Source organism: Hyla sarda, unplaced genomic scaffold (assembly GCF_029499605.1).
Source record: "Hyla sarda isolate aHylSar1 unplaced genomic scaffold, aHylSar1.hap1 scaffold_449, whole genome shotgun sequence".
NCBI classification, from domain to species: Eukaryota; Metazoa; Chordata; class Amphibia; order Anura; family Hylidae; genus Hyla; species Hyla sarda.
Window position 1 is genome coordinate 52,475 of NW_026610462.1, and position 12,200 is coordinate 64,674.

At 47.6% G+C, this 12,200-nt stretch overlaps 4 non-coding genes across 4 annotated transcripts; all 4 read right to left on the reverse strand.

Annotated features, from left to right (window-relative positions):
- Window positions 1–3,555: 3,555 nt before the first annotated feature.
- LOC130335313 (U2 spliceosomal RNA) lies at window positions 3,556–3,746 on the reverse strand. Its single transcript, XR_008876963.1, has one exon. It is a non-coding gene; the product is annotated as a U2 spliceosomal RNA (small nuclear RNA).
- A 2,081-nt stretch (window positions 3,747–5,827) lies between these two features.
- LOC130335314 (U2 spliceosomal RNA) lies at window positions 5,828–6,018 on the reverse strand. Its single transcript, XR_008876964.1, has one exon. It is a non-coding gene; the product is annotated as a U2 spliceosomal RNA (small nuclear RNA).
- Window positions 6,019–8,106: 2,088 nt separating this feature from the next.
- LOC130335285 (U2 spliceosomal RNA) lies at window positions 8,107–8,297 on the reverse strand. The gene has a single exon (XR_008876945.1). It is a non-coding gene; the product is annotated as a U2 spliceosomal RNA (small nuclear RNA).
- Window positions 8,298–10,390: 2,093 nt separating this feature from the next.
- LOC130335286 (U2 spliceosomal RNA) lies at window positions 10,391–10,581 on the reverse strand. The gene has a single exon (XR_008876946.1). It is a non-coding gene; the product is annotated as a U2 spliceosomal RNA (small nuclear RNA).
- Window positions 10,582–12,200: the final 1,619 nt, after the last annotated feature.

Consider the following 12,200-nt stretch of genomic DNA (forward strand, 5'->3'; position numbering starts at 1 on the left):
TGGACGATATCCTAATTTTTTCTGCCAATCTAGAAGAACACCGCCAGCATGTCCGTATGGTTCTTCAGAGACTTCGTGACAACCAACTCTATGCCAAAATTGAGAAATGTCTGTTTGAATGCCAATCTCTTCCTTTTCTAGGATATTTGGTCTCTGGCCAGGGACTACAGATGGATCCAGACAAACTCTCTGCCGTCTTAGATTGGCCACGCCCCTCCGGACTCCGTGCTATCCAACGCTTTTTGGGGTTCGCCAATTATTACAGGCAATTTATTCCACATTTTTCTACCATTGTGGCTCCTATCGTGGCTTTAACCAAAAAAAATGCTGATCCCAAGTCCTGGCCCCCTCAAGCAGAAGACGCCTTTAAACGACTCAAGTCTGCCTTTTCTTCGGCTCCCGTCCTCTCCAGACCTGACCCTTCCAAACCCTTCCTATTGGAGGTTGATGCCTCCTCAGTGGGAGCTGGAGCTGTTCTTCTACAAAAAAATTCTTCCGGGCATGCTGTCACTTGTGGTTTTTTCTCTAGGACCTTCTCTCCAGCGGAGAGGAACTACTCCATCGGGGATCGAGAGCTTCTAGCCATTAAATTAGCACTTGAGGAATGGAGGCATCTGCTGGAGGGATCAAGTTCTCCTGTTATTATCTACACCGACCACAAGAACCTCTCCTACCTCCAGTCTGCCCAACGGCTGAATCCTCGCCAGGCCCGGTGGTCTCTGTTCTTTGCCCGATTTAATTTTGAGATTCACTTTCGTCCTGCCGATAAGAACATTAGGGCCGATGCTCTCTCTCGTTCCTCGGATGCCTCAGAAGTTGAACTCTCTCCGCAACACATCATTCCACCTGACTGCCTGATCTCCACTTCTCCTGCCTCCATCAGGCAGACTCCTCCAGGAAAGACCTTTGTTTCTCCTCGCCAACGCCTCGGAATCCTCAAATGGGGTCACTCCTCCCATCTCGCAGGTCATGCGGGTATCAAGAAATCTGTGCAACTCATCTCCCGCTTCTATTGGTGGCCGACTCTGGAGACGGATGTTGTGGACTTTGTGCGAGCCTGCACTATCTGTGCCCGGGATAAGACTCCTCGCCAGAAGCCCGCTGGTTTTCTTCATCCTCTGCCTGTCCCCGAACAGCCTTGGTCTCTGATTGGTATGGATTTTATTACTGACTTACCCCCATCCCATGGCAACACTGTTATTTGGGTGGTCGTTGATCGATTCTCCAAAATGGCACATTTCATCCCTCTTCCTGGTCTTCCTTCTGCGCCTCAGTTGGCTAAACAATTTTTTGTACACATTTTTCGTCTTCACGGGTTGCCTACGCAGATTGTCTCGGATAGAGGCGTCCAATTCGTGTCTAAATTCTGGAGGGCTCTCTGTAAACAACTCAAGATTAAATTAAATTTTTCTTCTGCATATCATCCCCAGTCCAATGGACAAGTAGAAAGGATTAACCAGATCTTGGGTGATTATTTGCGACATTTTGTTTCCTCCCGCCAGGATGACTGGGCAGATCTCCTCCCATGGGCCGAATTCTCGTATAACTTCAGGGTCTCTGAGTCTTCCTCCAAATCCCCATTTTTCGTGGTGTACGGCCGTCACCCTCTTCCCCCCCTCCCTACTCCCTTGCCCTCTGGTCTGCCCGCTGTGGATGAAATTTCTCGTGACCTTTCCATCATATGGAGAGAGACCCAAAATTCTCTCTTACAGGCTTCATCACGCATGAAGAAGTTCGCGGATAAGAAAAGAAGAGCTCCCCCCGTTTTTTCCCCTGGAGACAAGGTATGGCTCTCCGCTAAATATGTCCGCTTCCGTGTCCCTAGCTACAAGTTGGGACCACGCTATCTTGGTCCTTTCAAAATTTTGTGTCAAATTAATCCTGTCTCTTATAAACTTCTTCTTCCTCCCTCTCTTCGTATCCCTAATGCCTTTCACGTCTCTCTTCTCAAACCACTCATCCTCAACCGTTTTTCTCCCAAATCTGTTCCTCCCACTCCTGTTTCCGGCTCCTCGGACATCTTCTCGGTCAAAGAAATTTTAGCTGCCAAAAAGGTCAGAGGGAAAAATTTTTTTTTAGTGGACTGGGAGGGTTGTGGTCCTGAAGAGAGATCCTGGGAACCTGAGGACAACATCCTAGACAAAAGTCTGCTCCTCAGGTTCTCAGGCTCTAAGAAGAGGGGGAGACCCAAGGGGGGGGGTACTGTTACGCCGAGCGCTCCGGGTCCCCGCTCCTCCCCGGAGCGCTCGCTTCACTCTCCCCGCGGCAGCGCTCCGGTCACGTCCTCTGACCCGGGGCGCTGCGATTCCGCTGCCAGCCGGGATGCGATTCGCGATGCGGGTAGCGCCCGCTCGCGATGCGCACCCCGGCTCCCCTACCTGACTCGCTCTCCGTCTGTTCTGTCCCGGCGCGCGCGGCCCCGCTCCCTAGGGCGCGCGCGCGCCGGGTCTCTGCGATTTAAAGGGCCACTGCGCCGCTGATTGGCGCAGTGGTTCCAATCAGTGTGTTCACCTGTGCACTTCCCTATATCACCTCACTTCCCCTGCACTCCCTTGCCGGATCTTGTTGCCTTAGTGCCAGTGAAAGCGTTCCTTGTGTGTTCCTTGCCTGTGTTTCCAGACCTTCTGCCGTTGCCCCTGACTACGATCCTTGCTGCCTGCCCCGACCTTCTGCTACGTCCGACCTTGCTTTTGCCTACTCCCTTGTACCGCGCCTATCTTCAGCAGCCAGAGAGGTGAGCCGTTGCTAGTGGATACGACCTGGTCACTACCGCCGCAGCAAGACCATCCCGCTTTGCGGCGGGCTCTGGTGAAAACCAGTAGTGGCTTAGAACCGGTCCACTAGCACGGTCCACGCCAATCCCTCTCTGGCACAGAGGATCCACTACCTGCCAGCCGGCATCGTGACAATAGCCTAACCCTCTGTACTTTGGTCTATATTGATGCGGGACATAGACAGCCAGCTGATGACCAATCCATTAGTGCAATGGATGGCTGGAAGCATTTGTCTTTGCCTTTGCAATACCACAGAAGCAATGCATGGTCAATGTACAGCAATGACACACCTGTGTGAACAGCCAGGAGACCCCCCCCCCCATGTTATGTTACATAGTTACATAGTTAGTACGGTCGAAAAAAGACATATGTCCATCAAGTTCAACCAGGGAATTAAGGGGTAGGGGTGTGGCGCGATATTGGGGAAGGGATGAGATTTTATATTTCTTCATAAGCATTAATCTTATTTTGTCAATTAGGAACATTCAGCACCCACCCGCTATCAAGGCAGCTGCCTATCATGTCATGCCCTACCTGCACAGGTGTGCTGGCTACTCAAATGATCCAATTAAGGAGGCCATTTAGTCAGCAGCAGCAGAAGTCCTGTGCCTGGACGCTCCAACAGCGGCCAGACACAAGCAGAAGCAGAAGCAGCAGCAGCACCACCTTTTGTTTTTTGGCTGCAGCAGCAGCAGCAGCAAGGCCCACAGGGCTGGCTAGCTGGCTAGCCAGCAAGCAGGTAGCAATGAAAGTAGGAATCTTTCTTTTTAACCCTGTAAGGGGGTGGTGCACTGTACCCGAAGATACTGCCATATCGGGTCAATGCATAGGGCGACGGAAGCAAGCTTCGAAATCGGCCCCCGTTCTCAAAAATCCATTTAATATATGGTCCCCAGATAGGGGACGTATCAGATATTAAACTGATAAGAACAGATACTACACTTGATCTTAGCCAAAAGGCCGAGAAGCGATAACCGTGAAAGGGGCGGGCCCAACAAGGTCCCCTTCATGGGCACTATCACTGCTTGCTGTCAGGGAGGCTGCCAGACAATTTTCCATGCACACTCTGGGCTGGGGGGCAGTCAACCACCAGTACACACAGCAGAACCTAAACCCATACCATTATTGCTAAGCAGCAAGACAGGGGCCCATTGCACTCCCACGGGGCCTTTTTAAATGCAATCCATAACCCGGATTTGCCAGGAACCCTTCTTACTCCTCCTACTTGCATGTGACACTGGGCTTAGGATCTGCATAGGAAACACACACACAAGCACACACCTACCTTTGTTGCCTGCAGATGCCTCCTTGGCTGTCCCCAAACGGTATCAAACCAACACCCACGGGAAGCTGTAAGCATAGAGGACATGCCTGCACCCCATTGGACTTACCTGTGTGGGTTAAACCCGGGTTATTTGACAACCTATGGCGGTGATGGTTCTGCTCAGGCAGAGCAGTGCTGATGCTCCTCATAAAGCTGTCGCTGCTGTGAAGGTTCTAGGTGACATCACAAATCCCTATGGTTACATACACAACAAAGCTGGGTTGTTGTTGTTTACACTCTGCAAGGCCTGTGGAAGTGAGTGACATCATAGCACTGTAGTTCTGAGGGTTCTAGATGGATGCAACAATCTCCTGTTGCTTCTATGAAGGCCATAATAGACGACATCACCAAACAGCTCCATAGTCACATACACAGCAAAGGAGAGATGTTGTTTACACCTAGTGATGTCAGTGGTATTGAGTGACATCACAGCACAGTGCTAAGGCTCCTGGGCCTGGACACAGCAGCGGCTGCAATATCTCAACGGAGAATACGTTTATATATATGTGTGTGTGTGCGCGTATATATATATATATATATATATATATATATATATATATTTCTCCGCCGAAATCACTTTTAAACCCATTTCCACCTTTTTTTCCCTTCTCTTCCTCTTACTTTTTTTTCACGTTTTTTTACGTTTTTCTCCTTTTCGCCTCTTTTCTGGGCGTATTATTCTTCTTTTTCTTCTTTTTTTTCGTCTAATGCATACCCCATCAGTGCAGCAATGCTTATTCAATACCGCCAGCAGATGGAGACACTGGGGGATAATTTTCTAAGGATTTATACTGATTTTTCCTGTCTGAATTTGTCGCACAGAAAGTTGCAGGCCAAATATGTGTGACATTTCTGCGACTTTAGCTTCTAGAGCATTTTTACAACATTATACATAGGTGCTGAATACATAAAAAGCGACTGTTCAGCGACAGACAAGTCGCATCGGCTGAAAGTAGGCCAGAATGTCAGTCCATGTTGGAGCAGGTTTAGATACAGTCTAAAGCATAGATCTCAAAGTCTGTGCACAGAATTTAGCAAGGGCCTCGCACCTTCTGATGCATCAGGTAGGTGCACAATAGCATAGCCTAACCCTCTGTACTTTGGTCTATATTGATGCGGGACATAGACAGCCAGCTGATGACCAATCCATTAGTGCAATGGATGGCTGGAAGCATTTGTCTTTGCCTTTGCAATACCACAGAAGCAATGCATGGTCAATGTACAGCAATGACACACCTGTGTGAACAGCCAGGAGACCCCCCCCCCCCCATGTTATGTTACATAGTTACATAGTTAGTACGGTCGAAAAAAGACATATGTCCATCAAGTTCAACCAGGGAATTAAGGGGTAGGGGTGTGGCGCGATATTGGGGAAGGGATGAGATTTTATATTTCTTCATAAGCATTAATCTTATTTTGTCAATTAGGAACATTCAGCACCCACCCGCTATCAAGGCAGCTGCCTATCATGTCATGCCCTACCTGCACAGGTGTGCTGGCTACTCAAATGATCCAATTAAGGAGGCCATTTAGTCAGCAGCAGCAGAAGTCCTGTGCCTGGACGCTCCAACAGCGGCCAGACACAAGCAGAAGCAGAAGCAGCAGCAGCACCACCTTTTGTTTTTTGGCTGCAGCAGCAGCAGCAGCAAGGCCCACAGGGCTGGCTAGCTGGCTAGCCAGCAAGCAGGTAGCAATGAAAGTAGGAATCTTTCTTTTTAACCCTGTAAGGGGGTGGTGCACTGTACCCGAAGATACTGCCATATCGGGTCAATGCATAGGGCGACGGAAGCAAGCTTCGAAATCGGCCCCCGTTCTCAAAAATCCATTTAATATATGGTCCCCAGATAGGGGACGTATCAGATATTAAACTGATAAGAACAGATACTACACTTGATCTTAGCCAAAAGGCCGAGAAGCGATAACCGTGAAAGGGGCGGGCCCAACAAGGTCCCCTTCATGGGCACTATCACTGCTTGCTGTCAGGGAGGCTGCCAGACAATTTTCCATGCACACTCTGGGCTGGGGGGCAGTCAACCACCAGTACACACAGCAGAACCTAAACCCATACCATTATTGCTAAGCAGCAAGACAGGGGCCCATTGCACTCCCACGGGGCCTTTTTAAATGCAATCCATAACCCGGATTTGCCAGGAACCCTTCTTACTCCTCCTACTTGCATGTGACACTGGGCTTAGGATCTGCATAGGAAACACACACACAAGCACACACCTACCTTTGTTGCCTGCAGATGCCTCCTTGGCTGTCCCCAAACGGTATCAAACCAACACCCACGGGAAGCTGTAAGCATAGAGGACATGCCTGCACCCCATTGGACTTACCTGTGTGGGTTAAACCCGGGTTATTTGACAACCTATGGCGGTGATGGTTCTGCTCAGGCAGAGCAGTGCTGATGCTCCTCATAAAGCTGTCGCTGCTGTGAAGGTTCTAGGTGACATCACAAATCCCTATGGTTACATACACAACAAAGCTGGGTTGTTGTTGTTTACACTCTGCAAGGCCTGTGGAAGTGAGTGACATCATAGCACTGTAGTTCTGAGGGTTCTAGATGGATGCAACAATCTCCTGTTGCTTCTATGAAGGCCATAATAGACGACATCACCAAACAGCTCCATAGTCACATACACAGCAAAGGAGAGATGTTGTTTACACCTAGTGATGTCAGTGGTATTGAGTGACATCACAGCACAGTGCTAAGGCTCCTGGGCCTGGACACAGCAGCGGCTGCAATATCTCAACGGAGAATACGTTTATATATATGTGTGTGTGTGCGCGTATATATATATATATATATATATATATATATATATATATATATATATTTCTCCGCCGAAATCACTTTTAAACCCATTTCCACCTTTTTTTCCCTTCTCTTCCTCTTACTTTTTTTTCACGTTTTTTTACGTTTTTCTCCTTTTCGCCTCTTTTCTGGGCGTATTATTCTTCTTTTTCTTCTTTTTTTTCGTCTAATGCATACCCCATCAGTGCAGCAATGCTTATTCAATACCGCCAGCAGATGGAGACACTGGGGGATAATTTTCTAAGGATTTATACTGATTTTTCCTGTCTGAATTTGTCGCACAGAAAGTTGCAGGCCAAATATGTGTGACATTTCTGCGACTTTAGCTTCTAGAGCATTTTTACAACATTATACATAGGTGCTGAATACATAAAAAGCGACTGTTCAGCGACAGACAAGTCGCATCGGCTGAAAGTAGGCCAGAATGTCAGTCCATGTTGGAGCAGGTTTAGATACAGTCTAAAGCATAGATCTCAAAGTCTGTGCACAGAATTTAGCAAGGGCCTCGCACCTTCTGATGCATCAGGTAGGTGCACAATAGCATAGCCTAACCCTCTGTACTTTGGTCTATATTGATGCGGGACATAGACAGCCAGCTGATGACCAATCCATTAGTGCAATGGATGGCTGGAAGCATTTGTCTTTGCCTTTGCAATACCACAGAAGCAATGCATGGTCAATGTACAGCAATGACACACCTGTGTGAACAGCCAGGAGACCCCCCCCCCCCATGTTATGTTACATAGTTACATAGTTAGTACGGTCGAAAAAAGACATATGTCCATCAAGTTCAACCAGGGAATTAAGGGGTAGGGGTGTGGCGCGATATTGGGGAAGGGATGAGATTTTATATTTCTTCATAAGCATTAATCTTATTTTGTCAATTAGGAACATTCAGCACCCACCCGCTATCAAGGCAGCTGCCTATCATGTCATGCCCTACCTGCACAGGTGTGCTGGCTACTCAAATGATCCAATTAAGGAGGCCATTTAGTCAGCAGCAGCAGAAGTCCTGTGCCTGGACGCTCCAACAGCGGCCAGACACAAGCAGAAGCAGAAGCAGCAGCAGCACCACCTTTTGTTTTTTGGCTGCAGCAGCAGCAGCAGCAAGGCCCACAGGGCTGGCTAGCTGGCTAGCCAGCAAGCAGGTAGCAATGAAAGTAGGAATCTTTCTTTTTAACCCTGTAAGGGGGTGGTGCACTGTACCCGAAGATACTGCCATATCGGGTCAATGCATAGGGCGACGGAAGCAAGCTTCGAAATCGGCCCCCGTTCTCAAAAATCCATTTAATATATGGTCCCCAGATAGGGGACGTATCAGATATTAAACTGATAAGAACAGATACTACACTTGATCTTAGGCAAAAGGCCGAGAAGCGATAACCGTGAAAGGGGCGGGCCCAACAAGGTCCCCTTCATGGGCACTATCACTGCTTGCTGTCAGGGAGGCTGCCAGACAATTTTCCATGCACACTCTGGGCTGGGGGGCAGTCAACCACCAGTACACACAGCAGAACCTAAACCCATACCATTATTGCTAAGCAGCAAGACAGGGGCCCATTGCACTCCCACGGGGCCTTTTTAAATGCAATCCATAACCCGGATTTGCCAGGAACCCTTCTTACTCCTCCTACTTGCATGTGACACTGGGCTTAGGATCTGCATAGGAAACACACACACAAGCACACACCTACCTTTGTTGCCTACAGATGCCTCCTTGGCTGTCCCCAAACGGTATCAAACCAACACCCACGGGAAGCTGTAAGCATAGAGGACATGCCTGCACCCCATTGGACTTACCTGTGTGGGTTAAACCCGGGTTATTTGACAACCTATGGCGGTGATGGTTCTGCTCAGGCAGAGCAGTGCTGATGCTCCTCATAAAGCTGTCGCTGCTGTGAAGGTTCTAGGTGACATCACAAATCCCTATGGTTACATACACAACAAAGCTGGGTTGTTGTTGTTTACACTCTGCAAGGCCTGTGGAAGTGAGTGACATCATAGCACTGTAGTTCTGAGGGTTCTAGATGGATGCAACAATCTCCTGTTGCTTCTATGAAGGCCATAATAGACGACATCACCAAACAGCTCCATAGTCACATACACAGCAAAGGAGAGATGTTGTTTACACCTAGTGATGTCAGTGGTATTGAGTGACATCACAGCACAGTGCTAAGGCTCCTGGGCCTGGACACAGCAGCGGCTGCAATATCTCAACGGAGAATACGTTTATATATATGTGTGTGTGTGCGCGTATATATATATATATATATATATATATATATATATATATATATATATATATATTTCTCCGCCGAAATCACTTTTAAACCCATTTCCACCTTTTTTTCCCTTCTCTTCCTCTTACTTTTTTTTCACGTTTTTTTACGTTTTTCTCCTTTTCGCCTCTTTTCTGGGCGTATTATTCTTCTTTTTCTTCTTTTTTTTCGTCTAATGCATACCCCATCAGTGCAGCAATGCTTATTCAATACCGCCAGCAGATGGAGACACTGGGGGATAATTTTCTAAGGATTTATACTGATTTTTCCTGTCTGAATTTGTCGCACAGAAAGTTGCAGGCCAAATATGTGTGACATTTCTGCGACTTTAGCTTCTAGAGCATTTTTACAACATTATACATAGGTGCTGAATACATAAAAAGCGACTGTTCAGCGACAGACAAGTCGCATCGGCTGAAAGTAGGCCAGAATGTCAGTCCATGTTGGAGCAGGTTTAGATACAGTCTAAAGCATAGATCTCAAAGTCTGTGCACAGAATTTAGCAAGGGCCTCGCACCTTCTGATGCATCAGGTAGGTGCACAATAGCATAGCCTAACCCTCTGTACTTTGGTCTATATTGATGCGGGACATAGACAGCCAGCTGATGACCAATCCATTAGTGCAATGGATGGCTGGAAGCATTTGTCTTTGCCTTTGCAATACCACAGAAGCAATGCATGGTCAATGTACAGCAATGACACACCTGTGTGAACAGCCAGGAGACCCCCCCCCCCATGTTATGTTACATAGTTACATAGTTAGTACGGTCGAAAAAAGACATATGTCCATCAAGTTCAACCAGGGAATTAAGGGGTAGGGGTGTGGCGCGATATTGGGGAAGGGATGAGATTTTATATTTCTTCATAAGCATTAATCTTATTTTGTCAATTAGGAACATTCAGCACCCACCCGCTATCAAGGCAGCTGCCTATCATGTCATGCCCTACCTGCACAGGTGTGCTGGCTACTCAAATGATCCAATTAAGGAGGCCATTTAGTCAGCAGCAGCAGAAGTCCTGTGCCTGGACGCTCCAACAGCGGCCAGACACAAGCAGAAGCAGAAGCAGCAGCAGCACCACCTTTTGTTTTTTGGCTGCAGCAGCAGCAGCAGCAAGGCCCACAGGGCTGGCTAGCTGGCTAGCCAGCAAGCAGGTAGCAATGAAAGTAGGAATCTTTCTTTTTAACCCTGTAAGGGGGTGGTGCACTGTACCCGAAGATACTGCCATATCGGGTCAATGCATAGGGCAACGGAAGCAAGCTTCGAAATCGGCCCCCGTTCTCAAAAATCCATTTAATATATGGTCCCCAGATAGGGGACGTATCAGATATTAAACTGATAAGAACAGATACTACACTTGATCTTAGGCAAAAGGCCGAGAAGCGATAACCGTGAAAGGGGCGGGCCCAACAAGGTCCCCTTCATGGGCACTATCACTGCTTGCTGTCAGGGAGGCTGCCAGACAATTTTCCATGCACACTCTGGGCTGGGGGGCAGTCAACCACCAGTACACACAGCAGAACCTAAACCCATACCATTATTGCTAAGCAGCAAGACAGGGGCCCATTGCACTCCCACGGGGCCTTTTTAAATGCAATCCATAACCCGGATTTGCCAGGAACCCTTCTTACTCCTCCTACTTGCATGTGACACTGGGCTTAGGATCTGCATAGGAAACACACACACAAGCACACACCTACCTTTGTTGCCTGCAGATGCCTCCTTGGCTGTCCCCAAACGGTATCAAACCAACACCCACGGGAAGCTGTAAGCATAGAGGACATGCCTGCACCCCATTGGACTTACCTGTGTGGGTTAAACCCGGGTTATTTGACAACCTATGGCGGTGATGGTTCTGCTCAGGCAGAGCAGTGCTGATGCTCCTCATAAAGCTGTCGCTGCTGTGAAGGTTCTAGGTGACATCACAAATCCCTATGGTTACATACACAACAAAGCTGGGTTGTTGTTGTTTACACTCTGCAAGGCCTGTGGAAGTGAGTGACATCATAGCACTGTAGTTCTGAGGGTTCTAGATGGATGCAACAATCTCCTGTTGCTTCTATGAAGGCCATAATAGACGACATCACCAAACAGCTCCATAGTCACATACACAGCAAAGGAGAGATGTTGTTTACACCTAGTGATGTCAGTGGTATTGAGTGACATCACAGCACAGTGCTAAGGCTCCTGGGCCTGGACACAGCAGCGGCTGCAATATCTCAACGGAGAATACGTTTATATATATGTGTGTGTGTGCGCGTATATATATATATATATATATATATATATATATATATATATATTTCTCCGCCGAAATCACTTTTAAACCCATTTCCACCTTTTTTTCCCTTCTCTTCCTCTTACTTTTTTTTCACGTTTTTTTACGTTTTTCTCCTTTTCGCCTCTTTTCTGGGCGTATTATTCTTCTTTTTCTTCTTTTTTTTCGTCTAATGCATACCCCATCAGTGCAGCAATGCTTATTCAATACCGCCAGCAGATGGAGACACTGGGGGATAATTTTCTAAGGATTTATACTGATTTTTCCTGTCTGAATTTGTCGCACAGAAAGTTGCAGGCCAAATATGTGTGACATTTCTGCGACTTTAGCTTCTAGAGCATTTTTACAACATTATACATAGGTGCTGAATACATAAAAAGCGACTGTTCAGCGACAGACAAGTCGCATCGGCTGAAAGTAGGCCAGAATGTCAGTCCATGTTGGAGCAGGTTTAGATACAGTCTAAAGCATAGATCTCAAAGTCTGTGCACAGAATTTAGCAAGGGCCTCGCACCTTCTGATGCATCAGGTAGGTGCACAATAGCATAGCCTAACCCTCTGTACTTTGGTCTATATTGATGCGGGACATAGACAGCCAGCTGATGACCAATCCATTAGTGCAATGGATGGCTGGAAGCATTTGTCTTTGCCTTTGCAATACCACAGAAGCAATGCATGGTCAATGTACAGCAATGACACACCTGTGTGAACAGCCAGGAGACCCCCCC